At 33.6% G+C, this 15,969-nt stretch overlaps 1 long non-coding RNA gene across 1 annotated transcript; it reads left to right on the top strand.

Moving 5' to 3' along the window:
- The first annotated feature begins 997 nt into the window (after positions 1-997).
- LOC143546084 (uncharacterized) lies at positions 998-1,889 on the top strand. Its single transcript, XR_013137549.1, has 2 exons — positions 998-1,172; positions 1,351-1,889. It is a non-coding gene; the product is annotated as an uncharacterized LOC143546084 (long non-coding RNA).
- The last annotated feature ends 14,080 nt before the right edge of the window (positions 1,890-15,969 follow it).

Below are 15,969 nucleotides of genomic sequence, written 5' to 3'. Positions count from 1 at the left end.
TTTAAAAATACATTTTTTATTATTTATTATTTATAAAAATAAAGAATTTAGTATTAAAAAGATTTTTTTATTAAAAACACAATTAAGATGTCACTTAATAGAGGAAAAGGAAGAGGCAAACCAAATGCAAGGCAACATAACAAGTCATCTTTTAATATTGTCCTTCAAAATATTTAAACATAGTGTTTTTATTAAAAAAATATTTTTAATATTACATTTTGTATTTTTTTAAATAATGACATTTAGAAAACTAATAAATAATAAAGAGACAAAACGTATATTTGTTATATACAATTTTTATTTGTCAAATAAGGCCTTTAAAAATGTTATTAAGTAAACAATAAAAAGGAAAAAATTACATAAGATAAGTAATTGTCAAAATTAAACTCTCATTTGTGAAGCATACCTTGTATTTATGCCGTTAGTAGACGCAATATCTACTCCAACAATATTTATGTAGTTGTCATAATTCATATAAAACATATGCATTATTTATTAAAAAAATTAAAATATGACTTTTTGGTATATATGAGTTACTTATTTATTAAAGGAATTAAATTGTGATTTACTTAAAATATATGCATTATTTATTACGGCTTATCTACAAATGTACAAATGTATGCATTATTTACAAATGTACAAATGTACGGCTTATTTATTGATTCTCATATTTCAAAAAAAAAAAGTCACAAAAGAATAATAGATGGGAGCAGTTCGCCAAAAACGAGGAGGCATTCAACTTAAAGGGTAGTGTGTGTTGTCTGTCGAGATCCACCATTTCAAATGACGGATCTCCTAATTTTTTAATACTTCTGTTCTCTCTCCAATAATCCATCTGTTGCTTCTTTCTTTTTCTATTTTGAAAAATTTTTCGACTTATGTGACACAATAATCACAAATAAAGTGTATTATTATTTCCATCTAGAACTCATCATATATTCATATTTAAGGAACTCCATCCTAATACACACACACACATCTCTCCTCCCAACCCTCTCCCTCTCAACCAACATGGTGGCAACCAAAGGCGGTGGCGGCAGCACTGCCGCCACCCGAACCAGTCTTAGTAACCTAATACCGCCAACACGAGCCGAGTGTTGCATGTGCGGCGATCATGGCTTATCCCAAGAGCTTTTCCGTTGCAAAATTTGCAAATCGCGATTTCAACACAAGTAATTCAATTTAATTTTGTCTCGTCCTGTCTAGTTTCTTACTATAACCGGATTTATTTTAATAAAAAAATTTCCACTAAAAAAAAATAAAATTCTATTCAATTATTCAAATAATCAAATTCATCTAATTCTTTCATAATTAATTTAAGTTCTGATATCCGGTTATAATTATTCACAGATATTGCAGCAATCAATACCCGAAAGCCGAGTTATACAAAGCTTGCAACTGGTGCTTGACTCCAAAACATGACTCCGGCAACTCATCCAACTCATCATCATCATTCAAACACAATTCCGGCGATGATCATACCATGAAAGATAAGAGAATTGGTCACCGGGGTTTGAGGGAAAGGTGAAAAGGATCGGATATACGGTTAACGAGCACCGGTTCGATAAAGATAAAGAAAGTGCATGGATCATCGCCGGAGGAGTCTCCGGTGTCCACCGGCCGGAAGGAGAAGAATATTGTTTTGTTGAGAAAGTCAAAGTCAGCGAATCATATATCAAATGGTGGTGGGACCAAGACAAGACCGGTATTTAGGAATGGAATAAGGTGAGGAGGTATAAGTTATTAGATGAGGTTACTAGCCAATGAGGTTATATATACAAATATTTTGTTTTGCTTAAAAGGTTCAACTTGGTGTGTTTAAACTTAAAACATGTACATTTGTTATGCTAATTAAAATATATCAACTTGTAGATTTTGAATAATTTTTGGTGAGTATATTGTACAAGTTATCTAGTTTGCCAATTATTGTTCAACTCTCAAAATTTTTTTAATGTATACTGATTTCGATGGTTATGTTATAATATATATATTGTACGACGTTTATAACATTTGGATTTTCATAATCAATTAATGTAGTTTTGTGTCACAAAGGGACACGACTGACTCGTTTATCAAGCATTTTCAGTTAGCATCTACGAATCTATAAGAATTTGTGTATTTAAGCTCGTGTTAGGTTGCAAACCTAACATGAATCGCTTACTAGTAAAATTTATTTGAGGTGACTAGTATATGCATTAATTACTTTTTTCACACTGAAGTAGTGTCAAAACGCAAAAGGTCTTGTTAATGCCACGTGGAAGATGACTCTTGAACTGCTGGGTAAATAAAATTGGTCATAAAGAGTCATGCACTCCTTCATCATAACTCGTATCAATGTACATTCTTATTTCATATTGGTTGTCAACCTAACACAAACTGTTGGTGACCAATATTACATTTATAGTCGGTATTTAAATTAATTGTAATTTTTACAATAATATAATGTGGAATGCGGTATTGATTACCTCTCAAACTATTTTTTGTTCTTTTGTTGAAGTTTTAAACTTGTTAACGAAATTTATGTGACCAATCAATATACTACTAACTAATATCGTCTGGTAAATTGCAATTTATGATAGACATTTGACCTTGAATAGAGTATAACGGAAAATGATGAAAAAAAGATTCAAACTTGACACTTTCCAAACTATTTTAGGGGATGTTTGAGATTTCTTATTTTACCTGTTCTTTTAATAACATTTTTTACACCAAAATTACTCCTTTGCCTGGTTGATTTTATAATTTTCTTTTGTTCATTTTACGTTGTTGCGTGAAAACAAATGGTTGGTCGATTCCAAATCTCACGCAAAAATAGTAAATACATAGTATATATTTTAATACATTTAAGTTATTTTAATACTTTGTACAAAACTATAAAAAAAACCAAGTTAAGCTGAAATGATTGAAATATCAAATATACTGTTTTGTTACGTCTAATACTCTTATTTAATTAAGAACCTTTGATTATCCCGAATCACATTGTGAACTAAAAAGTGAAAAGATTCTATCCTTTTTAGTTGTCATATTAGAAAATTCAAATAAAATTCGAAATATAGAATCATTAAAAAAAGTAACGAATATATAGAATTATTAATTTAATACCATCAATGTTGAATTAGATACGTAAATCTTTGAAGTTGGAAATTCTTGCTCCCGAGAGAATAGATGTAAAAACAATAAAGGTTCTATTATGAATTATTCGTCGCATCAACGTGATCTCAACTTTTCATTTACCCTTCAACCTATGAGATAAAAGAAAAAAAAAGATAGAGAAAACAAATCATTGGACTTGGAGAATGGTCTCAATGAGGAAGCTCATACTCACTCTGTCACTAGTGAAATGGAGAAGGGAGAGGGGGTCGCGTGAGACTACTAGTGCCATGTCAGAACCACTAGCGGTGATCCGTGGTGTATACCACGTAACCTAAGAAATATTGCGTTAGTCTCTTAAGTATATATATACTATATTATAAAACATATGGGAAAGACATTTTAAGAATTTTTTGATTTTAAAAGTTTTGATGTATAGAGTAAAATAATAGTTTTTAAGCAGATGGAAAAGACTAACTATTAGTACACACTATTTAATGCATATTAATTCACTAAGTTAACCACATATAATAATACACATTTAATAATAATCATACCCCAAATATAATTGGTTTTTAAAACAAGTTAAATTAGATTTAACTCTTACGAATCCACAGAGCAAGACAATCCACTAGTAGCATAACTAAGCGTACAAATTTGATATGCATTTTACTCAAGATAGAAATTACTACATTGTGTTATACTGTTATGAGATATGGACAACAGTATTAGTGATGAATTAATTACCTTGACAATTTCTTTTATCTTTATCTCCTTAATATCAAAATCATCGTACTATACTTAAAAGTCACATGAGTCATGGCAAATTGACAATCACAGACACATTTTGAAAAATATTTAAAATTTTCACGCAAAAAAGGTAACTCACAAAAGTCTTAACTATCTTTTTAAGTAAATATTTTTACATGGAAGACGGAGATGTAGAGGTGGCTTCGATGACTTGCAGGTTGTGTGGTGAATATGACAAGTATAGTGATCATCTTCTTATTTCTTATTCCTTTGCCTCGCGTGTTTGACAATTTGTTAGAAAATGATGTAATATTCCCCTCATTTATGCATTATCGGTTAAAGATTTGCTTAAGATTCATTAAACTAGCAATCTTGATCATCTAAAGGATAAGGCGTTATATGGCATTATTCTTACGACGTGTTGGTGTAGTTGGAAGACACAAACGAAGTTATATACTCTAGCAAACCAACTTGTCTTTCTAAAACTATTTAAAACCTAAGATCTTGGGGTTCTTTTGATTCAAGAATCGCTCGGCTTGTAGTGTTCTATGGTTTGATTAGTGTAGGTTCTCGTTATTTTATTTGTTGTTTGGTTTCTAACGCCTTACTAGATTTGTCGATAAAATTTGTCGTACCAAGAAAAAAAAAGAACTACTCCTACAAACATCTTGAATAATATCCTTAGTTTTGCACACTTCTATAGACATTTGTCATGTGATATTAGGAGGATATCTCATAAAAGATATAAATATCTTCCAATTATTCCTACACGAAAAAGTCCAAGTTTTGCACACCTCTATTTATAGACAATTGTCATAAAGGATAAGTTGTAAAAGTTATAAATATCTTATAATTATTCCTAAAACACACTTGTCATTGTTTTCCTCCTTTTAGAGCTTTTTTTCCCTTGTAGCTCTTTACTACACTCATTTAGCATAAGTACCTAACATGTTCTTTATCCTTTTCTGCTACAAATGCTTTCTCCTTTTCATATACTTTTCTTAGCAATTTGAAGATATTTTGTGGTATTTTGAATCAAACTCATAACTTTTTGAATTTTTTTGCACGATTGTTGACACTTGACATTCGTCCACGGTACATTTACGATTTTTTTACAATATATTTTTTGTTAAAGATCATAATTTCACAAACTTTATAACTATAGTTCATGATTTTACATGATATAGTCATTTAACGTAACCGAAAAAATGAAACTTTTGATAGTCATTTAATTTAATAGAGATCAAGTTCAACTCAATTCAAACATTATGTTAAAAGTTTTTGCTTTAATTGTTTGTAATTTTACAAGCTTGACCTTAAGTCCTTGACGTTTGTTGTCTTAATAATTATATTTTGTATTATAAAAGTAATAGACACATTCAGATTCACGGGGCTAGGTGTATCAAATTTATGCTTAAGCTACGGTATCCTGTTTCACAATAAAAGTACCTAGCTTTTGGGCCCAAAAGTTTTTAGGCCCTTTTAAAGTTTGTATATATAAATTATATGGTAACAAAATGTGTGAGTTGAAGGAAAGTAAAAAATAATGCGGTGTCAAATATGTAAATCAGAGTTTGTGATAGATCAATTCAATAATAGAGCTCGATCATATACAAATAACAAAGTGTGATTCTAGCAAGGGTATTTGCTAGCTGATCCACATATGTGCGAAATCATTTAAAATAACATAGCTCAATCAATTAAAATCACATAGAGTGATTTTAGGCAAACGTGTGAAGTAAATTTAATATTGAAGTCGTACACTATCAATGGCTGAAGAGACTAACATCGATTTGCAAGATATGTATATACTTCAAGTGTTTGCATTCATTGAGTTATTCAGTTAGTCGCGTAATTAGTTTAGAAGTTACCAAATGGTGGCATTCTTTGAGTTATTTAGTTAATTGTTATGAATCTATCGAATCAGCTATTAAACAACTGTATTTATTGAGTTATTCAGCTAATCGTGTAATAACTTTGTGAAAATATCGAACAACTTAATCATGTAACACAGTAGTGCTTTAATGTAACTAGAGCATTTATTTACATAAACAATTATTTTATTGTATAAACTAGGTTATATGCCCGTGTGACACACGAGTTAAAAAAAATAAATTTTTAAACATATTAATAAATATGACCTTGAAATTTTATAAATCAAATTAACATGTAATCAAGTAACTTAAATGAACATGTTTGGACAATGTGTTTTCTAATTTCTATTTGATATTGTGTCAACACCATGTTCAATTTACAGCAGTGTTCACCATACAAAAGTCCAGCCTCTCCTGATTACATATAGTGCCTTAAGGAATGGTTCCACTGATATAGTTAAGGCTAAGATCCCTGCATTAAGCCATTAAAAAAACATAATTATCGTTCCACAATGCTTATGAATTTAAAAATAAATTTAAAAAAGAAATGTATTATAATTTCTTATTAAGGCAAATTGTTTAATGACCATTCTGCCCCTGAGATCAAAATGAGCAAATTGAACTTCAAGGTAGAAAGGGTAAACCGTTTAGAGCATTCACGTCCTATTCCATATATTTTCCCTATAATTTAGCTAAAAAACACCATTCCATAAATTTATCTATCATTTTTTAAATTTCTTCTACATTCTATTCCCTATTCATATCCATAAATTAATTATTTATTATTTTTTCTCTTTTGTCTTATTATATAGTAAATGGTGATTGAGAGATATGTGATATATTATATGGTATGGATAAAAAATGAGCCCCTATATTTAGGGATTTACTTTTGTTGCCATATAACTCATCCATATAATAGAAAATGGATTGGAGAGGTGATTTTGATGATTTTCTTAAAATTTACCCTAAATTATGAGTTTGACAACTTTAGAGAGTGGGTTGAGAATACTCTTAGGATTCCACAAAAGCAACATCATCAACAGTTAACAACCCATGATCTCAAGGTTAACCAAAAACATATCAAAGTTGACCCCAAAAAAAGTCAACTCTAACAAAAAAGCCAAACATGACCAGAATAAAGAGTTGACCCAGAAAAAGTCAATCTTAATTAAGATAACTTTTAACTAAAAAACTCGAGTTCTAATTATAAGAACTTTACTGTCTATAAATCTCATAATTCTAATTATACCATTGGTTGCGAAAATCACTCTTAGAAATCTACTGCTCATAAAAACGTAATTTAACTCTAGTTTTTTATTGTTTCGTTATTTAAAATAGCTTTTGACTTGGTATTGAATAAAAAGTTGATCCTGATACCGGGTTAAATTTGACCCGACAATGAAAACATTGTTTACTCGTCAATGAAACAATAATGTTGACCCGCTCGCAATCGGTCTATTTTTCTAAGTTTCGGTTGGTCGTTTTAAAAATCACAAACAATGGTGAACGGTTTGGTTTACGGTTTATACCGAAAACCGACTATATAAGACCGAAACGGGCCATAAGATTGTTAAATATTTTTACATATGGTGTATATGTGTGTATAATCCGGAGCCAATCATTCCAAAAAATAATAACCAAATTCGTACAATCATCGATATGCTTTTTGGCTAACCAGACTTTTGACTATGCTGTTAATATTAACCAGAAAGCACATCCATAGACAATAATCAAATCTAACCAGAATGACCAGTAACAAATGAAAAACAGCGAAACCTACGTTTGAAAGACACTAAAAATAACACATGAAAGTGTTAACGTTAACTTCTAAAAGAGTTTCTAAAATAAATTGACAAATTATAGAAAGTTTAAAAAAGATATCACATATTGGCTATAATGCAACTATAAAGTAAGAGAATACAACCTCGCTATAATGCACATCGGCTTGCAACACACTTTTGAGTCTTGAATACAATAAAACTCAATAAAAGACAAACATCAATGAATAAATATAAAAATCAATTGGGACTTACGCCATTGAAAGTTTAGTAGAACCCCTTCCAGCCTTAGAATCCACAACCTCTGTTAGAACAACTATATCTTCATCTTATAACTGATTTGCTTGTGGTGTAGTCTTCATTTATAATCATTCATCAGTATCACAAACCACCATCATTGATGCATACACTTTTGTGCAACCAAAAGTATAAAAATAACCAAAAATATACCTGAGAAAACAACGGTAGAATAGTAATAACAACATGACCACCAACAGCAGGCACATTAACATTTGCAACATATGAATTACCATATCAAACGTCCGAATTCAAAAGATTATGCTATAAAAAAGTGTCCAGATGTACCGTTATCATTCAAACTAACATAAAGACAATCTAAAATTCCAAATAACCAGTATCAGGGTGACTAATCAAGAAACACATATTAAATAATTAAAAGAAATTAAATACCAAATTCTCCTAAATGTGGGATGGTATAGAACTATGAAAAGCAAATTCTTATAATCTTTAAAATATTCAGTAGAAGAATATAAAATTAAAACATGCATTAATTATCCATATAATTTGCTAATAATCTATTATACTCACCTGAACTATCAAACTTTGTTAATCGAAAATAAAAATAATAATAATAATAATAACTTTTCTTTTCGGATCCACAGAAATATACCTGAAGGTATTGGAATCCAAAGAATGAGCCTTTTCAGAAGTTGAGCAATTGATGACAAAACCCATAATTAATTTGATGGGTTAGCTTGAAAAACCCAAATTAATTTGTGGTGAATTTGAGATGGATAAAGAGGGGATTGATGATTGAAGTATCTTAAATATGTAAATTTTATTATGTATTATCCCGCATACTAATAATTATCATGTATATGTGTTGGTTTGTAAATATATGGATTTTCAATCCCATTTATTTTTCACATCATTCTATTTTTTTAATAACTGAAGTTTTTAACAAATTATAATATAATCAAATAAAATACATGTTATAATCACTATAATGTTGGAAGTATCTTAATATGTAAATTTTATTATTATAATCTTAAAATATAAGTTCATATTTAATGAGATACTACAAAAATACATAACGTTATTAAACATATATCTCATAATAGTATAATTTCATTGTACAGGTGATAAATCAATTAAAACAAAACATTGCTAAAATTATCACTCGCATGGTATCGAGTTCAACTTGTAGTCGGTTTTCGCGGGAGGAAGGACCTTAGCACTTGCGATTACTAAGTTATAGAGGTTTGTATAGGGATTACTCAATAGTAATTGAAGAGGTAGGTTCCCGCAAAGCCCAGTTGGACCCACAAGACTCACCTTGAAAAGGTACGTCTAAGCAAAGACCAACTGGATCCGCAGGACCCACCATGCTCAGAGAGATGAAGACCTTACACGCAGTAAGCCAGCTGTCCCCGCAGGAAAGCCTCCCTTGGTACAGTACCCTGCCTGTTCCCGCAGCTGTGGGTACAAGCCAAGAAGGAAGGCTACCCGTACTAACAGTAAGGCTACACGTATAAGACACTAACTCTTAATACTTCAGTAATGTCACCTGAAGAAGGAATGAGCAGGGCGGGAATATTCCCGCCCAAAAGAGCCAGTCCGTACGCTTTTAGAAGATCTTTTGTACTATACCTACCAAGGTATGGACAAATAGACAAGATCTGACAAAAGCAACCCATGAACCAATCACAGGGTGACAGCTCACTGACAATAGTACGAGGAGGAGCACGCTCCAGTACAAAATGTCACTATCAGCCGCTGCCTACCCACCAACTCCCATCATGGCACGAACGTAGCCCATAGTTGGTGGAAAAGGAATATTATATACAGCTGGCCGTACCTGCTTGGAAACCTACCTTCGGCTATAAATACTCCAACACCCTGTAAAGGTATCATCATCTTCTCTCTAGCTATTTCTCTCTATATACACTTATATTCAGAGCAACCTAGTCTGATTCTCACCCCGGAGGGTGGTCACAAGGAGGAACCCCCCCTTCTCAGTGACGAGCTTACGGTGTCTGTTTTGCAGGTTGAGAAGAATAGCCATCTTTGCCGGAACTAACCCTCGTGGGAAACATCTACTTAACCCTAAGATCATCCTTAATCTGTCGGGGTCACTTAGTGTTTCTTAATTGGCGCCATCCGTGCATTAAGCTAGAACTTACTCTTCTTTTTCTCAGTTTTTTCAAACTTCTGGAAAGATGGTTAAGGTTACTCCGATGCCAAAGCCACCGGGTAACCAAGAAACTCCGGTAACCACAACCCCAGCTACTGGGGGGAACACCGGTGAATACACGATTGTTACGAACACTACCCCGGTTACCCAAGCGGGGGCAAGTGCAGTAAACAATCCTCTCCTGGGATTCATTGATACCCAGTTGGGGAAACAACAGACGAGACTTCCCCGACAAACACCAGAACAAGTAAAAGCTTGGGCGGAAGCACGTCAGAAAGAATTTCAAGCTGAGTTGGACGAACGTTTATGTTCAATCCAACAGGCCAATGACAAATTCGGAAGCACTCGACAACAGCTCAACATGAGCAATGATTGCGAGTATGTGGATGATGAAGATTGGGAAGAATCTGACAGTGACGCAAACCCACGTCATAAGGCGAAAGGGAAGCGTAAAGAAGCAGACTTCCACTCGAGAAGAAATTTCGAAGAAACTTTCAAACCAAAGAACACGGGGGGAAACCCACATGACTTCTCCAAAACTTTCAGACCAACTGTTGCGAATGCGGGAACGTCCAAATTTGCAAGGGACATTGCGGAAGAAATCGCTCCAAAGAGTGCCAAACAGATGTCAAACATAGGCACTTACGATGGCATATCTGACCCGGACGATCACATGAACAGATTTATAGCGGAGGCAACCGTCAGTAATTGGACGGAACCCACAAGGTGTTACATGTTCCAAATGACGCTCGTCGGGGCAGCCAGAGCGTGGTTTGATCGTCTACCGGTCCACCACATCTACGATTGGGCAGACTTCCAGCACAAATTCAGCCAGCACTTCAGTCAACAAAGAAAATATACTGAAGAGCAATGAACGATCCTCAACTGCATCCGAGAAGAAGACGAATCTTTGCTAGACTTCATCACTCGCTTCAACTCAAAGAAGCTAAGTCTGGGCACTATTAGCGAAGATCTTGTTCGCGCCACTTTCATCCAGGGCGCTGAGTACCAAGAGCTCATCCGCATGTTGACAGGTAAAGACGGCATGCCACCCACGTGGGATGCCATCATGACGGCAGCTAAACGCTTTGCCGAAACGGAGAAGCAACTGGGTAGAAATCTTCCCCAGAACACAAACCTCTACACCCAGAGAACAAGAGAAAATAACGTCCGTACCGCCCGACAAAACAAAATGAGGAAGCTTAGTATTTGGCAGTCAAGGGTAAACTTTGACACCTCATCCAGCTCCCGCCCTCTCTTAGGCGGAAGGGACAACATGCAGTCGTCGAACCGGAATCCCAGATGGACGCCACTCACCAAAAGCGTCACCGAGATATTTGCCACCGAGAAGCTCCCATGGCCAAAGTCTCCATTAGTCCGACAGCGTCAAAACGCTGATCAGAGCAAATCCTGTGACTTCCACGGGACAAAAGGCCACACCACGGAGGAATGCACATCCTTGAAGGATGTCGTCGAAACATTCACCAAAGATGGGAAACTCACACACCTCGTGGCATCAATCAAGAACAGAGGGAGGAAAGACAATCGGTACAAGGGCAATGGACGGAAGCCCGTCGACATCAGCATTCACATGGTTCACGGCAACATTAGAGAAAGAAAACGACGAACAACAGAGCCAAGTGCGTGGAAGGAAGCAGAAGTGCGCTTCCCGCGTGTGCCAGGGGGGCCCAACAAAGAAGGCCCCATAGTCATCAAAAGTCAGCTGGGGCACTACATCACCTCCCGCACCCTTGCTGATAATGGCGCTTCATCAACGGTCATGTATAGGCAGTTCTTCGACAAGCTAGACGACGAAGACAAAGAACGCCTAGAAACAGTTTACGCCTCGTTGGAAGGGTTCGACGGCAGCACAAACACCCCCTTGGGAATCCTATCTTTCCCCGTCACTCTCACGGACGGGAAGTACTCCCGCACAGAAGACGTGGACTTCGTTGTGATGAGGAAGCCACACCACACATACGACATTCTCTTCGGGAGAGATGGGATGACAAGATTTAATGCCGTGGTGTCTTCGGTCCATGGTATGATGGGATGGCCAACAGCTGAGGGCGTCGCTATGATTACGGGCATTCCCCAGGTATGCATCGCATCTGTATAATTTAAACCCAAACCAAAAATGGCTAAACCAACCACCTCTGAGTCAGAAGAATGGGCCTTCAATGGCAAATACCCTGACCAGGCCGTTACCATTGGCCCAACGATCACTAATCCCACACGCACCTTACTCAAACGCTTGTTGCAAAAAAATGCCGACATCTTCGCGTGGACACCAGCTGACATGACTGGTGTACCTCGAAGTAAGGCTGAGCATAAGCTCAAGTGTGACCCGGCGTTTGCGCCGGTCATACAAAAACGTCGCGTAATGGGTGCTGAGCAGGCTAACGCGTGTAGAACCCAAGTCAAGGAACTCCTTGACGCAGGCATCGTACGCGTTAGTAAAAGCCTGGCATCTGAAGGTCTGCTATGTTTTATAAGTTATGTTTTGATTTTGAAAAGACGAAAAGAATGTTTTAAGACATGTTTATGATTTGATATGTTATGTTTTATGAAAGTTTTATGTTCCGCGTTAGGTTTTAATTAACTCTGATATTTAGAACTGCGTTTATGAGTAAATCCAACCTCAAATGTGAGGTACCAGTAACGGAGCTTTACACTTTTTAAACAAATTAAATATTTTATAAGTATACAAATGTTTCAAAAAGATATATTAATATTTAATATAATTTAAAGACTTCCGCTAAACTCTGATATATTTATAAAACAGATACCAATTATTGGTCACACTCCTAGACGCTAAGTGAGGGTGTGTCAAATAATAATTAGTGTAAGTTTTATTGGATACATTAACAACAACAATAATATTAATAATAATAACAACGACGAATATTTTATTTAGATGTATTGTTTTTTATTAATCCTAACTATATATTTTTGTTGTGTTGTCGGTCTTACCCAATGAATGATTCGGGTTGGGAGGAGGTGGGAGTGAATGATTTGGTACATCGGCATGGTTCCCACCCACCGACTCCGCTATGTATACCTCAATAAACAAAAGACAAATTTATTTGTTTTTATAGGTCTAATTGTCCAACTACTACAAGTGGCCACTGTTATCAAATTTTCTCAAAGAGTAAACTGCCCAGAGTCCGTGAGGTTTGGTCACTCTTACAATGCATCATAATATGGATTGTGGTTTTCGCTTGAGTATCACAAAACACATAATCAATATTTATACGTATATATGATAGAGCCTCCTTTGTAGAAATCCGATCTAAAAGTACTCTCTAAATAAGCAATTTGCTTTTATCGGAACCAAACGTAGCCAAAAACTAAGAATCCACAACAGTCTATCTTTGTTATAAAATTCCAACCCTATATATTTCACCAGAAGCGGAAGAGCCAAGCCATCCATTCTCTTCCATAACCAACAGTCTAGTTTGTCTTTACCTCTCACGTGATGGGTCTAGAGTGGTTTGACGTGTGCTGATTTACGTGTCCGGAACAACATTTTATAAGAATTAAGAAAAAACTATCTGGTTTGTCAGTGAAGTGAACCTTTGAGATGGCCGTGGAGCTTCCATCTCTATAACCAACTTCTAGCATTCTGGTACCAAGACATAGTTAATTTTTTCTAAAGAAAAAATTGTCGGGTACTGACTTTTCAAAGGTTCGTCAATGGCCCATATATCAAGCCGAATTTGGCAACTCAGTTACTTTTATTTTATACATTATACATTTAATTATTAAATTAACCAATTAAGTAACCGAACTTACACATATTTTTTATCTTCATTTAAAATATAAAACAAAATTCATGTCATTTATATTAACTTTTTAAATTTAACGATAAAAACGATAGCGATTGTATTTCATGGGTCAAGTTAAAATAAGAATAATGATTTTTGTAAGAAATATAAGAAGTAATTTAAACCATTAATTTTAAATGAAGGGTTGAGATTAGTCAGGGGAAAAACTAAATATAACATTAGATGAAGGGTATAAAATGAATAATATATAGTTGTTGATTTTCTCTATCCACATGCAAGTTAATGTCAATTCCCCAAACATTTTAAAATGTTCATAACATTTTATATGACCTATTTTTTAAAAAAAATCACCATGAACGTTTTTTAATTTTTAATATGAGTAATATATTGCTATAAAAAACAAAACAAAAAAAATAGTAGGGCTTTCTATACATTATTTTATATTTTGGGAACATTATGTTTTATTTTCATTGTGTTTTACTAAATTATGTGTAAATATAGTGTTTTTTTATTGAGTATGTTGAAATTATGGATGTTTAAATTATATAGCAAATAATATTGAAAATATTAAAGATGATATTATTGTAATATAATTTATATTGAATTGGACCGAGAATAATACAGGTTGAACTTAGACTATTCACAATGCAACCATGTGCCATTCTCATCTACCCATTGCCACATAAGATATCCAATATCAAAACTTCTTCCCGTCATGTAGGTCCCACGTCTTCCCTCACAAAACACCCTTCCCTTCTCCTTTTTTAAGCCCTTGGCTAAGGGCTTTTTTCTTTCTCTTATCTCTCTCTCATCCAAGTCATAAGCCACATCATTAAGGGCAACTAAGGGCCTCTTTTTTTTTCCTTGCATTGGAGATGGTCTTAAAACTTACACTGGGTTGAGCACTGGCCAGGAGCTAAGTGTGCTGCAATTGGCTTTGAGGATCCAATGAAACCCATTTGTGTTGGATGATATGAAACAAGTCTCGCACTGGATATTTAGGCAGACATATTATTCATCGTAATTATTGGGTTTCTCTTTGTGAGTTCATCTCATTTTGTGTTAGGGTTTCATTCGATTAGTCTGGTTATATTATTGTTTATTTTTGTTTCATCATCAACTGATTTGTATCATTAGATGATTGTTTGTAATGTTGATCAAGAACTCATATTTGTGAGGTTTAAAAGTTTGGGAGGTGTTTTTTCAGGTTGGGTTAATATCTAATAACGTTTTGTCGTTTTAATTTCGCCGCTACATCTTTCTTGTTTGTATGATTATCTGTAAATTCGGACATGTACATAATGTTTTTAATGTATTATTACCATTGTGGTTTTTACAAATGTATTATTTCATTGTGTTTTAGCAAAGTTATTTGACTAGATATTTCGATTTGGTTGCTATTAAACGTGCATTCCTTCCCTTTCATTTTTACTAAACCCATCCCTTCCTCAAGTTTTGCACTAATATGATTTAAACCTTTTTGTTTTTCCTTTACCATTTTGTTATCTTTTATTATCATTTTTATGTAAAAAAAACTTTTTTTATTCTTTAAAGAGTTTCTCTTTAGAGTATTTTAATACAATTTTTTAGAAAGTATTTTAATACATTAGAGTTTTTATTTTAAATAATATTTAGCGATAGTTTATTTTTTTTTTGAAAAAAAATCGCATTATTTTAAATCAATTAAAGAGATTAAACAATATCGACTTGATTAACAAGTTGGTTATTTTATAATGTGTCAATAATCTTATACACCTAAACCTAACAAGATATATTCAAAGGATTTTAGTTGTTGGACGAGAGACGTATAATAAGATAAAAATATACAAATCATTTTATTGCTTTTATAAAGAGATTATATCATTATTTCTTTAAATATATAATAATAATAATAATAATAATAATAATAATAATAATTATCATTATGATAAAGAATAATAAACACAAAAAGATAGAAAATAAAATAAATCTTTACAAAAGGTAATCAATATTACTGTTATGATAAGTTTTACAAAAAATGTTAGATGGTAGTAATATGTCAAATAAAATTGTTAAATGATTAAAAATACAGAGAGGGGGTATGATAAGTACATGAGAGGGTACATTTAGCCTAACCCTTCGCTTTTTATTGATATTGATTTTTGTTGTATGTTTCAAAAAAATATAATAACTTAAAAAAAAACTTTTGACTATTTTAATTAGGAACACAACTGTGATTGACCTTTTTCACACAATTACACAAACATATACTATTA

This window comes from Bidens hawaiensis, unplaced genomic scaffold, assembly GCF_021521415.1.
Source record: "Bidens hawaiensis isolate Kalapana, Puna unplaced genomic scaffold, B.hawaiensis_p1.1 tig00014205_1, whole genome shotgun sequence".
In the NCBI taxonomy this organism is placed as follows: domain Eukaryota; kingdom Viridiplantae; phylum Streptophyta; class Magnoliopsida; order Asterales; family Asteraceae; genus Bidens; species Bidens hawaiensis.
The sequence above is the reverse complement of the archived record's forward strand: the minus strand, read 5'-3'. Positions and strand labels throughout refer to the sequence as shown.